This window comes from Anabrus simplex, chromosome 1 (assembly GCF_040414725.1).
Source record: "Anabrus simplex isolate iqAnaSimp1 chromosome 1, ASM4041472v1, whole genome shotgun sequence".
Lineage (NCBI taxonomy): Eukaryota > Metazoa > Arthropoda > Insecta > Orthoptera > Tettigoniidae > Anabrus > Anabrus simplex.
Genome location: NC_090265.1, coordinates 1,239,104,082 through 1,239,123,811, shown reverse-complemented (window position 1 = coordinate 1,239,123,811; position 19,730 = coordinate 1,239,104,082). Strand labels below are relative to the sequence as shown.

Below are 19,730 nucleotides of genomic sequence, written 5' to 3'. Positions count from 1 at the left end.
TGAGTGGCTCAGACGGTGAGACGCTGGCTTTCTGACCCCAACTTGGCATGTTCGAGCCTGGCTCAGTCAGGTGGTACTTAAAGGTGTTCAAATACGACAGCTTCGTGTTGGTAGTCTTACTGGCAAGTAAAAGAACTCCTTCAGGACTAAATTCCGGCACTTCCGCGTCTCCAAAAACCACATAAAATTAGTTAGTGGGACGTAAAGTCAATAACATTATTATTATTATTATTATTATTATTATTATTAAAATCAGTTAATCGCTGTTTGCCTATTCCATTTTAATTCCTTACAGGCAGCGACATTAAGTTCTTTCATTTTCTTACACTGAAAGTCTGACTTGTTTTCATGTAACGTTATCACTAAACCACATCTGAGTCCCACCTGTATTTCCTTTCTAGTAGTTTGACTTCTCTGCACCTCAGATAGGTTTTCTACAACGACGGTTTAGGAAAGGGCTAGGACTGCTAAGGAAGTGATCGCGACCTTAATAAAATTACAGGCCCTTTATTTGCCTTGTGATTAGAATTAGAAACCATGCAAAGCCATTTTTCACGGCTGTCGATGGTGAGGTTCCAAACCACCATCTCCTGAATACAAATTTACAGTTACACAGTTCGTACCAAGCAGCCAACTTGCTCAGTGAAATGAAAACACGAACTGTAATATTATAGATACACTGAGTGGCCAAAAGTTACGAGAAGTGCTATACATTGAAAAAATGTGCCGTTTATGACCTCTGAGCGTTGCGGCTAGTTGCGGCGTAGCTGAGCAGTCTGTCACAGACATCAGTGTCGTGAAGATGGCAACACATCGCGAGTTAACTGACTTTGAACGTGGGACGATCATCGGTGCACGGCGCATGGGTTCTAGCATTGTGGAGATGACATGCGAATTCGGGTTTCCGAGGTCAACAGTGTCTAGGGTGGATCTTCAATATCGCAGAGAGAATGTTACCACACGGGAGGACCACAGGTGTTTAACGAACGGACATCACTTCGGCTCTGTAGAACCATACTGGGCGCTCGACGGGCTACTGTGAGTCAGATCACCACCCAGTTGAATGTTGGGAGTCAGGAACCCATTTCTACCAGGACTGTATGGAGGCAACTGCACCGCATAGGCTTCACCAGCCGACGACCAACTCCTGTCCCTTTGCTGACACCTCGACACAGAGCTCAGTGTCGTGCATGGACCCGCGAACATCGACAGTGGACCATAGAACAGTGGCGGCGTGTGGTATGGTCGGATGAATCCCGCTTCCAGTTGTATCGAGCTGATTAGGGTGTGAGTGTGTGGCGTATCCCCCATGAAGCTATGGATCCTGCGTGTCAACAAGGTTGTGTCCAGGCGGGAGGGGGCTCAGTTCTAGTCTGGGCGGCGTTCTCATGGCCACAATTAGGCCCCATTGTCCGGCTGCAGAGAGAGGTGACACGTGCACGTTATGTGAACATTCTTTCAGACCATCCGCATCCCTTTCTGGCCCTACAGTACCCTGGTGGAGATGCCATGTTTCAGCAGGACAATTCGCCATTTCACCGCTCTGAGGTGGCATGCAGGTGGTTCGAGAAGCACTCCAGTGAAGTTAGGACCATGGAATGGTCCTCCAGATCCACCAATCTTACTCCAGTCGAGCATTTATGGGATGCTGTCGCAGCTGGTGTACCCCGCACCAACTACACAAGACCAATTGTGGTAGCAGTGCAAGATGCGTGGGTCCAGATCCCTCCAGAACGATTCCAACTCCTTGTAGAGTTGATGCCTCACCGTACCGCTGCTGTTTTGAGGGCTCACGGAGGAGCAACTCGTTATTAACATCACATTCAGTGTCTTCTCATGACTTTTGGCCACTCAGTGCACATCACACTTGAAGAACCTTTTACAGTATTTGTTTTGAACGCTTGTTTTCAACCCTCACATCTCTTGGCTCACAGCCGAAAGTAGACTATATAATGTTGTGGAATAGTGCCATCTGGATCACCGATCATGCTTCCTCTACCAAGGCTAACTGCACCAATATTATAATTCAACCACGCTGAATGGTTCAGGCAGTTGAGTGCTGGCCTTCTGAGCCCAAGTTGGAGGATTCGATCCCGGCTCCGGTAGTATTTGAAGGTGCCTTGTGTCGGTAGATTTACTGCCACGTAAAAGAATTCCTGCGGAATAAAATTCCTGCACTGCGCTGTCTTCGAAAACAATAAAAGTAGTTAGTGGGGCATGAAACAAATAACATTAATATTATTGTTATGATCTAGCTGACTATTAAACTATTCAGTCGGTGGCAGTGTGCTCCGAAAATAGGCTTTTTTTTGCAAGTTGCTTTACATCGCACCGACACTGATAGGTCTTACGACGACGATGGACAGGGAAGGGCTAGGAGTGGGAAGGAAGCGTCCGTGGCCTTATTAAGGTACAGCCCCAGCATTTGCCTGGTGTAAAAATGGGAAACCACAGAAAACCATCTACAAGGCTGCCGACAGTGGGGTTCGAACCCACTATCTCCCGAATACTAGACACTGGCCACACTTAAGCGACTGCAGCTATCGAGCTCGGTAAATAGGCCGTTAAACTGGCCTCTATTCTATGAACACCATTATCAGACAAATGGCGTGGAGTTTAATAAATCAACCACAAATTTATTTATCAATATAATTATATTGGCGTAACAAAGGATCACCAGTCATCGCCATGTAGTTTTAAATTAACAACTTTTAAATTAATTTCTCGCTCTTTGCTGCCCATTTTACTTCTTTTCTTCTTATTGTTCCTTTCTTGAATGAGAAAAACATATGATGGTTGAGTGAGAGGGACTGAGAGAGAGAATTTTAATTTACTGGTTACAATTTGTCATTACGTCCAGTAAGTCCCTTTATGTAGCGTCCACCTTGGATACAAAATAGTGATTGCAAAACAAAGAGAAACTTGCATTAACGTCTCCAATACTGCATATAGGCCCTACTAACGTTGAACAAACCATACGTAGGTCGGTTCATGACCGTGTTATTTCATCCGAACATTTGGGAACACGGTAAGTCCACTACATAAATTTGAAAACCTGGGTCACTCTTTACTGAATACCATCAACCGATGGCGTCTGTGTGCACTGGCGACTACCTAACAACGCACGAAAAATGTTAGTGTGTTACCGACCTGCTCCAAGATGAATGTAAGTAAAGTTGAACAGCGGTCCTAGGTGCAAATGGCAGTTCTCCATAGCAGAAATACGCGTCACTGCCATACGGAGCTAACGAGCGAACGGTACGTAATTCGAACAGCGAATTCCAATGTTGTTTTAAATATAAATTCATGAAAGTATTTTAAAGCTGAAGCAGTTTGGGTGGGTATAACGTTTTGCTAGTCCATTTCTGGAATTCCTAGTTCACGGTGCACGCCCGAGTTGTAAGTTCAGTAGATGCCAGAAGACATCAGTGCTCACAGCCAGCGGCTGTTTTGCCTCACTTTACCTCTCATGATGTTCAGCTGTGTACTGTCTCCCACACGCGTGTTTGCTTTCAGTTGCGAATACGAGACGAGTCTTATAGCGACGATGGGACAGGAAAGGCCTAAGAATGGGAAGGAAGCAGCCGTGGCCTTAATTAAGGTACAGTCCCAGCATTTGCCTGGTGTGAAAATGGGAAACCACGGAAAACCATCTTCAGGTCTGCCGACAGTGGAATTCGAACCAACTATCTCCCGATTACTGGATACTGGCCGCACGGCCAACTCGCCCGGTTTTTCAAATTTTGACGTTGCAGAGTGCCCAAATCATGCACTTCTCGACGTGGGTTCCCACTTGAAATATAATCAACTTGCCGTCCCACACAACTTGCTAAGCGTTGTCCAATTCGTTCTGAATCACCTGAATCTTAAGAAGATTCAAATTAGTTTACTTGTTTGTAAGTAAGAAGCCAACGATGGTCGAGAAAAGTGTACTTTCAATATTTTAACTACTGCAATAAGTAAGGAAACAATTTTCAAGGAAAAGGGAACGGCGAGAGAGTGGACGATCTCAAAGTACACTCTTAGACGGCACCGTGAGGGAAGTAGTTAGCGTGTTGGTTTCATGAGCCCTAGACATTGGGCTCCACCCTACACAAAGGTCGGTGAATTTTTGGAGAGAGGAAAGTCCATGATTGTGGTTATGTTGATTATTAATTAAAGGAATAATACAACGAAACTATTATCTCCTCTGAACTCTAAGCAAAGTATAAAAAGAAAAGGTCTACCTTTCGAGAGAAAGAAAGAAAGGGAACGACGATGATAGGTGAAAATTAAAACCCTCTAGCTCTTACAAACCTAATATCATTGGCGTTAGAAATGAAAGAGAACTGACAAGGCGAGGTCAGATATGAGATATGAAATAAACATTGTGCCACAAGTAAGTGGAAGTAATACCAGAATCACTTAGGCCCGTGGTAATCCCAGGCTCACAAGGTGAGAGCTCCTATGAGTTTGAAAATTCCATGGCTTGCAATGTTGATCATCGCGGCAATTTAGCTTTAATGTGACTTTCATTAACTATGGTGGCGCATCAGGTATTAAAAGCGAAACGTTATCAATGGCGTACAAGTTCGTCATCATATAAAAAGATCTCTGCAATCATCACCGGAAGTCGAGCAATAATGATTCAGTTATAAGATTGAACAATATATTGGTTATATACCTCACTGGCGTATTCACCATAACAAAAGCGAATATACCAAAGAGTACGATGTTTATAACTTAATTTATTGTGAAACCATTCACTAAATGGAGGGGAAAATCCAGAAGGTCAACATTATAATGCAAATTCCATATGAATATCCCCACTTCACCTTTCAATCACTGCGCACCGGGTCCATCTGTCAATTAAATTTATGGTATATACTTCAACAGATTTCATCTTGGAACTCTGAACGTCACTGTTCTATTAATGCATCATAATCGTTCGTCAGTGCGTGGGGAGTGTGCAAGAAGCCTCAACATCCCATATGTTTCTATGACGTGGCGCTTTTCTGAACTATATCCCTTAAGGTAGCTCTTAACTAGAATCTAGTTAAGTAGATAAGATTAGGTTAAGTTTTAACAGAACGCCAGGTGAATCAAATCAACAATTTATAGGACTGTGATTGACGGGCACGATCTCATCATTTTCTTAGAGTTACGACACGAAAGTACCAAGTAAACTTCCGAAGGAATTCATCTCTTACTTTCCTTAGAATAAATGATCTTATCTATAGATTATTCAACATGTGAAAAATGTTGTTATAAAAGGTAACCAATATTTCTCTGTCGGATTTTAACCCTAAGGAGAAACGTAACAATATGAAGTAGAGCATGGCTCGTAGTTCACGATACCCTCAAAGAAAAATCAAAACATTCGAATATGCTAAAAATAATAGAAAATTAATTGAATGAAAAGGTAACGAATAATTTTTGTGAGCATATTATTTTTGTAACGATTGTGAAAAACCGGGTAACTGACAATGCACTTCCTAACCATTATTTCCCTTAAGACTGGTCACGCCTCTCAGCCACGTACGGATATGCAGTTCATCAGAACAATTGTCACTGTGTTCATTTTCATATGCTTATGTGTACAGGAAAATGAACCTTACATATCTTGTAGCATAGGCCTGCTGCAGAAATGTATGCAGGGTTCCCTTCTACAGTATAATGCATGCAAGGTTCATTTTCCTATACACATAGGCGTAGGAATAGAACACAAGGATAATTGTTCTGATGAACTGCATATCCGTACGTGACTGACAGGCGTGACCAGTCTGAAGGAAAATAATGGTTAGGAGGTACATTGACAGTTACCCGGTTTTTCACAATCGTTACAGATTTGTACACAATTTTATGGACGTTGAAATAAATCACTTTACCTAATAACAATAATATGACCTCGATAAGTCTGTAACACTAAAGCATAATTTAATGACATGTGGCCTCCCATGACTGTCTGTTCCGTGTGTAAATGTTTGATTATTATACAGTGGAATGGTTAATGTAAACACAGTTGAAGGTCCCTCTCAGCACGTAGTGTCCTGCATGCAGTAAATTTGATAATACTCACAGCGCAATTTACGTGTTCTTTTGTGCACAATTCATGTCTAAATGTTCGTGTCATAGTGGATAATAGTAAGTTTTTGTCTATGCCCCTTCAGTACTTTTACTTGTTAAGAATTCACGACTCATCAATGAAAAGTGGTCAGTCTTCTCAATTATAATATGATCATATCTTTATACATACAGATGGTCGCTCATGCATAAAAACACAAGTTAATATTGAAAATTATACAAATCTTTACTCTGTCGAGTAACTGAATATGTTAACCGAAAATTGAACTTACTGTAATTCAAAAGATATATTTTAAAAATAACGTCATCTATGTGCTTCGCTGCACGTATAAATCACAGTGGATTTTAAAGAATAAATTCAACGAAAAATACACTGCGTTACATAAAAACTAAAAAGTCAGCTGAACTAGGTCCGTCGCGTTTATCAAATTAATGAGCCAAAATACAGTCAGGAAAATATATATTTAAATACTACCCTGTATATTTATTTGTGTTACTTTAAGCGTCGGTACACATGTTTTGTTCTTAACTTTTGGAAAATGTTTCCCACAAGGTGAAAAATGTTTAAGTTCGCGTACTTATGTGGTTTCGCTTCCGAGAACATAAATTTAAATCATTTCAGCTCAGCTCCCTCGCGGGAGTTCAGGAATCTTCAATTTTCCTTAGGACCTTAGGTTCCTAGGTTCATTGGTGCCAAGTTTTCAACTTTTAGGGTTCCTGTAATTTGTTAACTACTGTATGTATGTTGGGTAATCAGCCCGAAGGCTTGTTTGATCCTTTGCAGCTCCGCCAACAGCTGTCATAAATAGCCTAGGTGTCACTGAAGAGGCAGTTAACTACTAAATATCAATTATATTTTTGTATACCTATATCACTAGGCCTATACTTCAGCTTCCAGATAATACTGAAAATTTATCTCAAAAAAATTTCCCAGGGTTTTACGATTTAAAATATTCGGACTACCAGAAAACTTTCAGCCTGCAGATACAGTACGTCATCGCTTTGGGAAAAGTGTTCTCATGGGAAAAACTGATTGGGTTTACTTTATTTTATTTTTTCTGAATCCCAATTTTTAACCCTCCCAACGCGGGTCCTTATGGAAGATTTGATATTTATTTTCATTTTTCAAGGGATCTTAGTGGTATCAGATACCCTGCCTCATTAATTCATATACATTTTCCTTTATATTCCTGCCTTTATACACCTTCACATTTATTAGTGTAGATGAAGATCTTTGCGGTGAGTCTGATGATTCCGAAGTCCCATGGTCTGTCTTAGACCACTTACGCATGAAATGACGAAAAAGTAGCAGGTTTCTTAACAAATCATTACAGCTTTTATAGATTCACAGATTTTCGCAGATCACTCGTGATAAAACTTACTAGACATCTTGTGAAATGTCGGCCTCTCTTTGAACCAGGATGCAGCTTTACAGCCTGAATTACAACGAAAAACAGCAGTTGTTTAGATAGATAGAAAGATAGATAGATAGATAGATAGATAGATAGATAGATAGATAGATAGATAGATAGATAGATAGATAGATAGATAGATAGATAGATAGATAGATAATGCCTTTTATTCGGGGTGAAGTTCGGGCTCAAGGCCCTCTCTTACACTTAGTCCCTAGAAGAATATACATTTTCATAATTTACAATTACAAATACGAATAAGACAAATAATATCAATAGTAATAACAACAGCAATATTAATAATATCCTCCATTTAAAAATAACTCAAATACACTTAAATGAGGTAACTGCAGTAATCTATACATCCCATCTCATTCATTCAACAATTTTATCCAGCAAGTCAGCGGGCTCTACTCAGCAAGTGCTCACTGCAAACCACTTTAAAACTTGTCATGAGCAGGAACGTCCTTAATGTTTGCAGGTAGACAGTTGCATGATCTGGACGTAGCGGTTGTAAACATCAGTGCTGTTTATGGGTATGGCAAGAGAGCAGCCAGATCTTGTATTATAGTAACTGTATGATAAAACGAGAGGTAAGAAAAAGGTGAAGAAAGATAGTTGGGAGTATTAGTGAAAAGTATTTTGTGTACAAGCGATGACATGTGAAGTTCACTTAAAGCCACGACAGTTCCTTATAAGAAGGTGATACATGAACATCATACCGCAGATTTCTTGCGCAGCTGTTCAGGCTTCGGTCCAGTTTCCTGTTACTGCTGTAGGTTATTTCGGTCAACACAGTGTCACAATAGTCAAGTATAGGTAGTAACAGAAAGTGAATTAGTTGTACTTTAAAAGTCGAACGGAGAATACACTACATTACTGAACTGTTTCCATGGGTATAAGCATTTTTTAAGGGTTATTCTGCCCGAAGGCAGGTCCGAACCTCCGCAGAGGTGTTCCTGAGCCGGAGTTTACGTGTGGTAGGGTGGCCAGTTCCATTCCGCTCCTCTATTCCCTTACCCCCAACCAACAGCGCGTGGCAACCCATCCAACTCCTGACCATGCCCAATGTTGCTTAACATCAGAGATCTCACGGGATTCGGTGTTTCAACACGGCTATGGCCGTTGGCTATAAGCACATATGAACTTTATTACATGTGCTTGTAATCCGTTGAGTCTAATTGAGCGCCTCAGCCATAATAATTCCCAGTTTCGACACAGAAATAGAGGAGGGTGTATATTATCTACTGCCAAACCAAAACTGGGCTTTTTCTAAACAGTTTTGCGTTTGAAAATTTGGCCTTTTTTGGACATTGTGAAATAAAGTTAATTGATCGCACATGTGCGATAAAGTAACACTGCCTTCACAGCATCTCAACACACACGCTAAAACCTCACTTTCGGTCAGTGTTGCCACTTCAGTTTTCACAGAACAATCAAAATATGCCTGCTTTAACTCTAAAAGTTCCTACTCAACTAATGAAAAGTAAGTCAAATATCTCATCATCATCATCATCATAATCATCATCATCATAATCATCATCATCATATTCGTCTTCTTCCGCTTTTCCACACCTTGTACCTGTGTGACGCATGTGGATTTGGTCTTGTTTTACGGCTGGATGCCCTTCCTGACACAACTCTATATAGAGGGGTGTAATCACTATAGAGTGTTTCTATTTTTGCTATTTGCTTTACGTCGCACCGACACAGAGAGAAAGGTCTTATGGTGACGATGGGATAGGAAAGGCCTAAGAATGGGGAGGAAGCGGCCATGGCCTTAATTAAGGCCTGGTGTGAAAATGGGAAACCACGGAAAATCATCTTCAGGGCTGCCGACAGTGGAATTCGAACCCACATTACTGGATACTGGCCGCACTTAAGCGACTGCAGCTATCGAGCTCGGTAGAGTGTTTTTGTGGCGGTTGGTAGTGTAGTGTGTTGTCTGCTTATGAAGAGAAGAGTGTTAGGACAAACACAGACAACCAGTCCCCGAGCCAGAAGAACTAGTCGCACGCGATTAAAATCCCCGACCCGGCCAGGAATCGAACCCGGAACCCTCTGAACCGAAGGCCTCAACGATGACAATTCAGCCAAGCAGTCGTATCATCATATTATTATTATTTAAATAACCCAATGGACATAGATATATTTGAAGATAAAACCTCTGTTGAAAACGTCTATTACTAATCTGTTCCCCTAGACAGTTCATGACCTACTTTACATCATAGCATTCTTCATCTGCTTCAAAAGTCATGCATTTCATAAATTTAATTTAACACTTTTCATTTTTTCCCTTGCTTTTCTAATTATTTGCTATTGACTTTGCTTCTCACGAGGGAACACATACGTGTGTTACACTCGGATTCGGTTGAAATTTGGTAGGAATATTCGTGGGAGGCAGTAGAATGCTAAGGTGAAAACTGCATGTGCCCAGCGCAAGTTTAAACGCCAAAATTGAACAAATAAATAGTCGTAAAATTAGAAGTGCCGCGGGAGTATCGGGGTGTGGCGGAGAGGTAGGGAGGAGCGAAGCAGCGGACGTGAACCAACCGGGCTGTAACGAGCTGCGCCGGCAGCCAGGCAGTGTATAGTTAGCGCGTTCCCCTTAACTTCCCGATCAGATTTGCAAAACGTAAACATGAAAACAGCACATGAAACAAGTATACAAAGGACGATGTTTGAACAACGATGCCAATAAAGTTTGAAAAATTCACGCCCGAGTTCTTGTTACTCATTGTAATTTTTCAAACTTTATTGGCATCGTTGTTCAAACATCGTCCTTTGCATACTTGTTTCATGTGCTGTTTTCATATTTACGTTTTGCACATCTGATCGGGAAGTTAAGGGGAACGCGCTAACTGTACGCTGCCTGGCTGCTGGCGCAGCTCGACGCAGCCCGGTTGGTTCACGTCCGCTGCTTCGCTCCTCCCTACCTCTCCGCCACACCACAATACTCCCACAGCACTTCTAATTTTACGACTATTTATTTGTTCAATTTTGGCGTTCAAACTTGCACTGGGCACATGCAGTTTTCACCTTATCATTCTACTGCCTCCCACGAATATTCCTACCAAATTTCAACCGAATCCGAGTGTAACACATGTATGTGTTCCCTCGTCAGTTTATTTGAGTTCGCCTATTTACTTACTTTTTCGGCTTTGAAACTATAGTCAAAAGACGCGTATTTCTTTCAACATTCCAGGATTTTATTTAAAAACTGAAATCAGGCTGAAAAATAAATTGTGTGACCTGCTTGTCACATTATGTAATTACATGATTCGCTGAATGTACTGCTTGGTTGACAGACGCAAGAGACTTCAGGCAGAAAAAAACGGGAGGATTCGCCTAGCACAAATCTTCGCAAATGGATCTCATTAACTTATCCACAAAAATGCAGTATTGAGTTGAACTTGTTCAGTGAAGTGTATTTCTTCTTTGTTTCGAAATTTTTGGTCTCATTATTCGGCTGAAAACTCCCTACTTTTCTAAGTGGATTCAGAAATCCGTCTCTATGACGCTACAATACAGGGAAAAAATAAAAAATCCTTACAAGTTGGCAATACTGCTTTCAGTCTTTGCAACGTCTATTACCAATCTGTTCCCCCAGACAGTTCATGACCTACTATACATCACAGTATTCTTCATCTGCTTCAAAAGACATGCAATTATCATATATAATACCAAAGAGTACTTGCTAGCTATAATAACGTAAACAAACAAATTCCAACAATTCTAATGCTATACATATTGTTTCTTTACACAGACTTTATATTTTTGTTATGGCAATAGATAATATCGTCGTTACCGGGACAAAACCTCCTATGTGAAATATTTTAGCTTAGAACTTTGGCCGGTAAGGTTCTGTCATCTAAGGTGCAATACTGTGTGACGGTCGTCAAGACATTCTCCCTCTTCATAACGTATGTGCTGCGGGACAGTATATCTCCAAAAATATTAACACATAGGAGGTTTCGTCCCGGCAACGACGATATTATTATGCATGCAACTTACGCAGCGTATGTTTTGTACTCATGTAATTTCGCCACTCGGCCAATGTCTTGTGCTTAAATCTTTCCACTCGTGCAAAAAAGGTACGCTTTACGTACAAGCTTCATAAATAACTATTATGCAACACTAATATGGGCACTTGTCAGATATTATGAATAATAGTTGCACTTGCAGAGATGCATACACTACTTTGATGGTCGTCTGGGGTCAGCGTTTAAAGTCTATATGGAAAATTAAAGAAAAAACAACTCACTTTGTATTGATATGACATGCAACGATATAAATGCAATTTTATCTAGTGCGCGTTGTTTGTTTAAATACGTAGTTACCTTTACCTCATACAGCCAGAACTTTAATACATGATGTTAAACTGAGAGCAGCATATCATCAAACAGAGTATATCATTTACCACATTTAAAAATTGTTACTAACAACTACAGTGATAGATTAAACAGAGCAGTAAGGCACCCTTCAATCTTATAAATAAACCGAAACTATAGCTCACTACTATTTGTTCTTCCAATTCCTTCCAAAATACCCTTCACTCTTCTTTCAGCTAGAAACAAAAAGAAAATAATAAAAGGAGAACAGTGTGCGATGAAGTTTGACCTTATCAGTGATAACAATGTTCTATTTAGTTCCGTACTTTGAAACTTGAAACGGAACATTATTTACTGCTAGAAACGAGTCCAGTAATTTATCATTCGTTATCATACCTTAAACTCAGCACTCGAGATACAAAGTAAATTAGAGACTTACAGTCTTCTGATACCACATTGAAAGTATGCAAGTTTCATTGTGTTTTTAGTTGTACTATCCATCGCTTACGGGTTATTGAGCAAGTAGTAATTTTGTGTGCCTATTTCTAGCCAGCTGCAGCCCTTGTAAGACAGACCCTCCGACTTCACTTCCACTTCCACTTCTGTTTTCCGCTTTAATTTCTTGCCTCTGCCTTGCCTCTTTAGGTTTAAGTAAAAACACCGTAAGTCATCTTCTTACCTGTTTACCTAAGAATCTCTGTGCCTAAATTTCTCCCCTGTTACCGCCTTATTATATCCTTAATTCATACCGTCACCATTTATCGAGGGGCATTTTATTTTCCAATACATCCACCTGGTATTTACATATTTGTTCTATACGGCTTCCTCGTTTATAATCGTATTTTCAATTAATTTCAACTTCCTTAAATGTATCACTTTCTTTCTTTCTTAATTACTCCGTATGTATGCGAATGCAAATTCTGAAACCTGGACACTTTTCTTTCAGCAAAAATGCCAAGCTGTTCAAATGTATAACTTTTGGCCCCGGAAAATATCGAAATATGGATGAATTTTAATGGTGGTGCTGAACTTCGTTTCGGGATAGTTGGTGGCTAAACGGCAAGTCGTATTACAAAACAGATAGCACAATAGCTGTGCAATATGGAGAGATCTACAACTTTGGTCCCATGATTTATTGTCATGTCTCAATTGTTGATACGTTAGATAGCGCTCCATTTCTCAGTTATAGTGAAAACTCTCCATCTCTACTGTGAATGGTAATTGCGAAGTGAGCCTGCCGTTATAGTAGAAACTCCTGAACTCGATTTTGATTGACAGTAGGAAATGTGGTCTGCCATTATCAACAAAACTTCCATAATGCCTACCTTACATCGTAAACAACATACGGCGTCATTCCTGTTTTGTTTCTCGGATAACACTAAAAGAAATGCAATTTAATAGGCTATAATCTCACTCGCTGCCTTCACAGTAATTTACGGAGAAATCCGTATACAATGTATAATACCGTAGCGAAGCACGGGTGCATTTGCTAGACTATATAAATAAAGTTGTAGGGGATCGGCTGTCTGTAATTTCGTCTGTCTTGCTGATTTTTTAATATATTTATCCGTTTTAGGTAAACTCAAGACAGTAGATGTAGTTTTTATTTTTCGTGTCTGTTTGTTTCACCAACACGGCGAAATGGCTGGTTGGATGATTTAAACATCTCTGAATCGATGGGAGTTTACAGGAAAACCAGAACTGTTTTCTTGCATTTTCTCCTATACTTGTGATTTTATATAAAATAAACAACTTTTGTGATGTACATAGTTTTGCTTACTCTTCAAATGACGGAGAAAATTACTATTTCCTGCGGGTATCATGCTCTACATTGAGTGGCCGACAGACCGACAACGAACTTACAGGCTACCATGGCAACGTCTCTGACTGCTTGCCAGCAGGGAAAAGGTGCCAATCAGCTAATCTGCGGGATATTGGTGGAATACCGTTGGAGGTTACAATCGTCCTCGAATAGCGCTAAGGGGCGTTATGAATATTTGAACAGTACCGCGGGTTGCAGCCAATTATTTTACACCGTACGGTGTTTTCTGGCATTTGCTATAATTTTTACTGTATTTCTATTCTATTTCTGTTTTCTGCTTTTATTTCTTGCCTCTGCCTTGCCTATTTAGGCTTAAGTAATAGCCTAACACCATACAGTAAGTCAACTTCTTATCTGCTTTCCTCAGGATCTCTCCACCTAAATTTCTCCTCTATTACCGCCTTATATCCGTAACTCATACCATAACAATTTATTGAGGACATTTTATTTTCCAGTACACCCACTTGGTATTTATGTACTAGTCCTCTTCGGCTGTCCTCAGTTATATTCCTATTTTCTTTAATTTGAACTTCCTTAACCGTACTACTTTCTTCCGTAACTACTCCGTATGTATGCGAGTGCTAATCCCGAAACGTGGACACTTTTCTTTCAGCCAACGGCCGTAGCCGTGTTGAAACACTGGATCCCGTGAGACCTCCGAAGTTAAGCAACATTGGGCGTTGTCAAGATTTGGATAGGTTGCCACGCACTGTTGGTGGGGGCAAGGGAATGGAGGAGCGGAAAGGAGTTGGCCACCCTACCGCACGAAAACTTCGGCTCAGACACACCTCTGTGGAGGTTCGGATCTGCCTTCGGGCAGAATACACCCTTACCTTTCTTTCAGCGAAAGTTCCAAGCTGTTCAAATGTATAACTTTTGGCCCCGGAAAATACCGAAATATGGACGTATTTTAAATACGGTGCAGACCTTTGTTTCGGGGTAGTTGGTGGCTAAACCGTAAGTCGTATTACAAATCGAATAGCACAATCGTCGTTCAATTTGAAGAGATCTACAACTTTGGTCCTATAACATATTGTCGTGTCTCGATTGTTGATACGTTACATAGCGCTGCATTTCTCCATTATCATCAAATCTCTCCAGCTCAATTGTGACTGGCATTAGGAAAAGGGACCTGTCTTTATAATGAAAACTCTCCATTTCTACTGTGAATGGCGGTTGCCAAGTGAGCCTGCCATTATAGTAGAAACTCCAGAACTCGATTGTGATTGGCAGTAGGAAATGTGGCCAGCCATTATCAACAAAACTTCCCCAATAGCCTACTTTAGATCGGATACAACGTATGATGTCTTCCCTGTTTTGTGTCTCGTATAGCGCTAAGAGAAGTGCTATTGAATATAATCTTACTATGAACTAATACAGCCCTAGGTATTACTGGGTGAGGTGTTTTTTTTTGTTTTGTTTTTTACTCCATGGGGTTGAGCTATATGTACCGCTGTGTGAGAGTGTCGTCTCTGGGTGTAGGTGTAATTGTACGGGCTAGAAATGAGAAGAAAGCGGCGCTGCCTTGAGAAAGTTACCACCACAGCATTTGCCTGGAATTGGAATGAAGAAACTACGGAAAACCTTTTTTCGAGGGTGGTTGATGGAGAATTTGAACCCATATGTTCCCCCGAGTACATAGCTAGCAACTATAACTGACCGTGTCGCAACGTACTAAGCTAACCTGTTCAGTGATATTACTGTATGTAGACTATAGTTTGATACATGTTAACGAGAGGTATGGAACATCGTGTCATTACAGTACACAGGGTCTTTTTTTGTTTACTAGTTGCTTTACATCGCGCCGACACAGATAGGTTTTATGGTGAAGATGGGACAGGAAGGGCATAGGAATGGGAAGAAAGCGGTCGTGGCCTTAATTAAGGTACAGCCCCAGCATTTGCCTGGTGTGAAAATGTGAAACCACGGAAAACCATCTTCAGGGCTGCCGACAGTAGGGTTCGAACCCACTATCTCCTGGATGCGCGCTCCTAACCGCACGCCCAACTCACCCGGTGTGTACACGGGCTATGAAGGACTGAAGGTAAACACTATTATTTATTTATTTATTTATTTATTTATTTATTTATTTATTTATTTATTTATTTATTTATTTATTTATTTATTTATTTATTTATTTATTGTATGGCTTTTCCTATCGGGTGTATCCGAAGGCATATCCAGCTCGCCTGGTGCAGGTCTTTCTATTTGACATCCATGGGCGACCTGCGCGAATGGCTATGAGATGGTGATAATGAGGTAGGGAGAGTTTCAAACAAGTTATCAGCATATAGCCTATTCCTATCGAATAACTCCAAAGGATCTGCTCAGTGTTTAACGTCTCCATCGGACGGACGAATCATCACTGACAGGGTCATATGACCTGTCTCCATATGAACATTACGGAGAAGTTTGGAACTGAATTCAGACTTTTGTCAGATAATTTAGTGATTAAAAATAGTATACCACCACCTCTCCTACCCTGCCGACCAACATTCTGATGGTGAAAATGTTTTTCACTAACGGGACTCGAACCGGCTAACCGCGGTGCCAGATCGTGGAGAATTGGCGTCTTAACTATCATAGCAACCAGACGAGTTAACACGTCCACTAACTGAGGTTAAGTAATTACCTCTACCATATTTCCAGCCGCCTTTGCCCCCAGAAATCAACCTGGGACTCATTTCTGATTAGCCTGGCTCCATGGCTAAGTGATTAGCGTGCTGGCCTGTGGTCGAGTGGCGACGTTAGGGCTCCTGGCCCTCTCTTACACTTAACCACATACAATACATAATACTATACTCTTTAACATTTTTTTACTATAAAACTGACTGAAACTTACAATACAAAATACTATATATGACACTAATCTTTAAGACGAAAATATGAATACCGGGCGAATTGGCCGTGCTGCTAGGGGCGAGTGGCTGTGAGCTTGCATTCGGGAGATAGTGGGTTCGAATCCCACTGTCGGCAGCCCTGAAGATAATTTTCCGTGGTTTCCCATTTTCACACCTTAATTAAGGCCACGGTCGCTTCCTTCCATCTCCTAGGCCTTTCCAATCCCGTCGTCGCCATAAGTCGGTGCGGCGGAAAGCCACTAGCAAAAAAGAAATGATTATTTATACACTAGAAAGGAACTGTCTACATAATACAGATTTTAAAAAGTATTCACTTCATTACAATAACTCAACGATGGGAAAAGTAAAAATACTACTAATAAAAACTGTTAAATAAATTTAACTAATCCTTGCAGTATTAGATCAAAATTAAACACTGTAATTTCTATTATGTTTACTTCTAATTGGTAGATACTGATATTTTAATTTAATTTCATTATGTATATACATTGTTAAATATGATCAAAAACATATTAAGTGAGAGAAAGAGCTTAATCAGTCTAGGTATGGCATGAAAGTTACAGATTTCAACTAATTTACTACTACCCAAGAACCAAACTTAACTTGAGTTATCGTATTAACTCAATATTTTCTTTAACTGTACAATAATCTCATAACATCATTTTCACACACAATCATTCGTTCCACTCATAATGGTACCTTGCTGAAAGTAATTAACTAGGAGCTGCAGATAAAAGGTTTTAAATATACTTTTTGATGCAGCATCCTTGATGTCTTTGGGGAGGGCGTTCCACATCCCAAGGCGGTGACAATGAATGATTGATGGTATGTGGTTGTTCGGTAGACAGGTACTTCTAGAAGAGACGCTGAGTGAATATCTTGGAAATTTAAAGAACCAAGGTGATGAAAATTGCTGGAGAGGTAAGTAGGGATGTCTTCCGAAATCACGTGCTACACAAGAATAGTTGAATGCAGTTTACGTCTGTCGTCCGGTCGTAGCCAAGATAATTATTTATAGTAGGGAGAAACTAAGGACAAACTAACTAAATCTAAGGCAAGCATTTTGAGTGCGTTGTAGTTTCAATCTTAATTAATTTGTTATATTCGTAAAAGTTACATAGAAAATAATAATAATAATAATAATAATAATAATAATAATCATCATCATAATAATAATATACCGAGCTCGATAGCTGTAGTCGCTTAAGTGCGGCCAGTATCCAGTATTCGGGAGATAGTGGATTCGAACCCCACTGTCGGCAACACTGAAGATAGTTTTCCGTGGTTTTCCATTTTCACACCAGGCAAATGTACCTTAATTAAGACCACGGCCGCTTCCTTCCCATTCCTAGGTCTTTCCTGTCACATCGTCTACATAAGACCTATCTGTGTCGGTGCGACGTAAAGTAACCAGCATAATAATAATAATAATAATAATAATAATAATAATAATAATAATAATAATAATAACTGAGCAAGGTGATTTTTAGTGATCGAGGGAATATATTTCTGAACCGCTTTAAAGAGTGGAATCCACAATACACCTTTCTACAGACATTCGTAACTTGCGCTAACCTATTTAGAGTTTCCGTTATAATAACACCAAAGTTTGTAATTGATTCACAATAAGGTATGACAGTGTTATTTAAAGTTATGATAGAAATGCAATTTTGTTTTCAAATATGAAGATTGTTTGTTGTACCTATGTTAATGGTATGCGTTTTATGCGGGTTTAATTTAGGGTTAATTGTAATTGCATAGCCATTAATTAGCTCAAGGTCACCATTTGCATTACAGATTGCTTGTTGTATATTATTAGTTCTAGTGTGATAATAAATTTTCAAATTATCAGCATAAAGATAATACTTGCAGTGCTTAATTGTTCTGAGGATATCATTTATATATAAAGTGAACAGGAGAGGCCCTATGACTGACCCTTGTGGGACACCAAGATCTTTTGTTCGCCGAGGTGATTTATCATAATTTAAAACTACACACATCCGGCGATTTGTGAGGTAGGAATTAAAAAATCCAGCACTCTCTGGCTAATATTTAAGGACTGTAATTTTGAAAGAAGCAGCCTTGGATCGACAGTGTCAAATGCGCTACTGAAATCCATTAGTATTGTCACTTGTCTATTGTCCATTGCATATCTGATGTTATCTGTCACTTTTAGTCGAGCTGTCATGGTACTATGTTTTTTCTTAAAGTCTGGCTGGTAAGAGTCAAGTATAGCGTATTTACGTAAGTAGGCCTACGTAAGTATTTCCTCGTGTACCAGGCGTCCCAGTACTTTGGACAGGGGTGATAAGACAGAAACTGGTTGGTAATCTGAAGGAATAGTTGGTGAATCCTTGTTCGAGATTTGGATGATGAGGGCATCCTTCCACGCCACAGGGAAAATTCCCTACGTCAAATAGTCGTTAAAAATGTGTGTTATGATCGGCAGAATGGCGCCAATGATATGTTACTAGAAAGACAGAGGTATGTCACCTTGTCCAGCAGCATTTTATCTGAGAGAATACCCAACTCGTTTACGTCATTTATACCAACCAAGGGGGTCCCAGGTTAGATTTTCGTCCGTGTCGGGAATTTTAACCTTCATTGGTTAATTCCGGTGGTTCGGAGGCTGGGAGTGTGGGTGTGTATGCCGTCTTCATCATTAGAATTCATCATAGGTAGGGCCCCATCGTCAGAGTCACGCCGGTCACCTATACAGTATCCTCTCGAAATACCTGCATCAGGCCTCCTCAGAGGTCACACGCCATTGATTTTTAATTTCTTGTTACACACGGCCAAGTGCCTCTCCAGAAGTGGCGGGGAGTCAAACCCACATCCATCAACATGAACCCAGAACGCCTTTACCCACGCCTAGAACCCCCTGTCATTGATATGAGATGTTCTTTACTCTCTTACCGGTATGCCTAACTTGTCAATTGGTAACTTGAAAATACTGTAATCGGATTGTGACGGGGCGATGAGCTAGGTCCCGAGCCTCGGCTTTTAACGCCCAGAAGCACACTTCCATTTTAATTCTCCTTTTGTTGTGACGTCATTAGCAATGAGAGGGAGCCAGAGTAGTGTCAAGAATGGAGAAAGAGAGAGAGGAAGTACTTCAATCCAGCCGGCGGCAAGAAAAGTCGCTCTGTAAAGAACTCAAATGAATTAAAACTTGATCATGTATAAACAGGCTCTGACGTCACGTATGGATATAGCGTCTTCATCTAACAGAATAGATTGC

At 40.4% G+C, this 19,730-nt stretch overlaps 1 protein-coding gene across 8 annotated transcripts in view; it reads left to right on the top strand.

Annotated features, from left to right (window-relative positions):
• The window catches only part of pHCl-1 (pH-sensitive chloride channel 1), a 1,475,408-nt gene that overhangs the window by 911,636 nt on the left and 544,042 nt on the right, over positions 1-19,730 (top strand). The window lies entirely within an intron of this gene.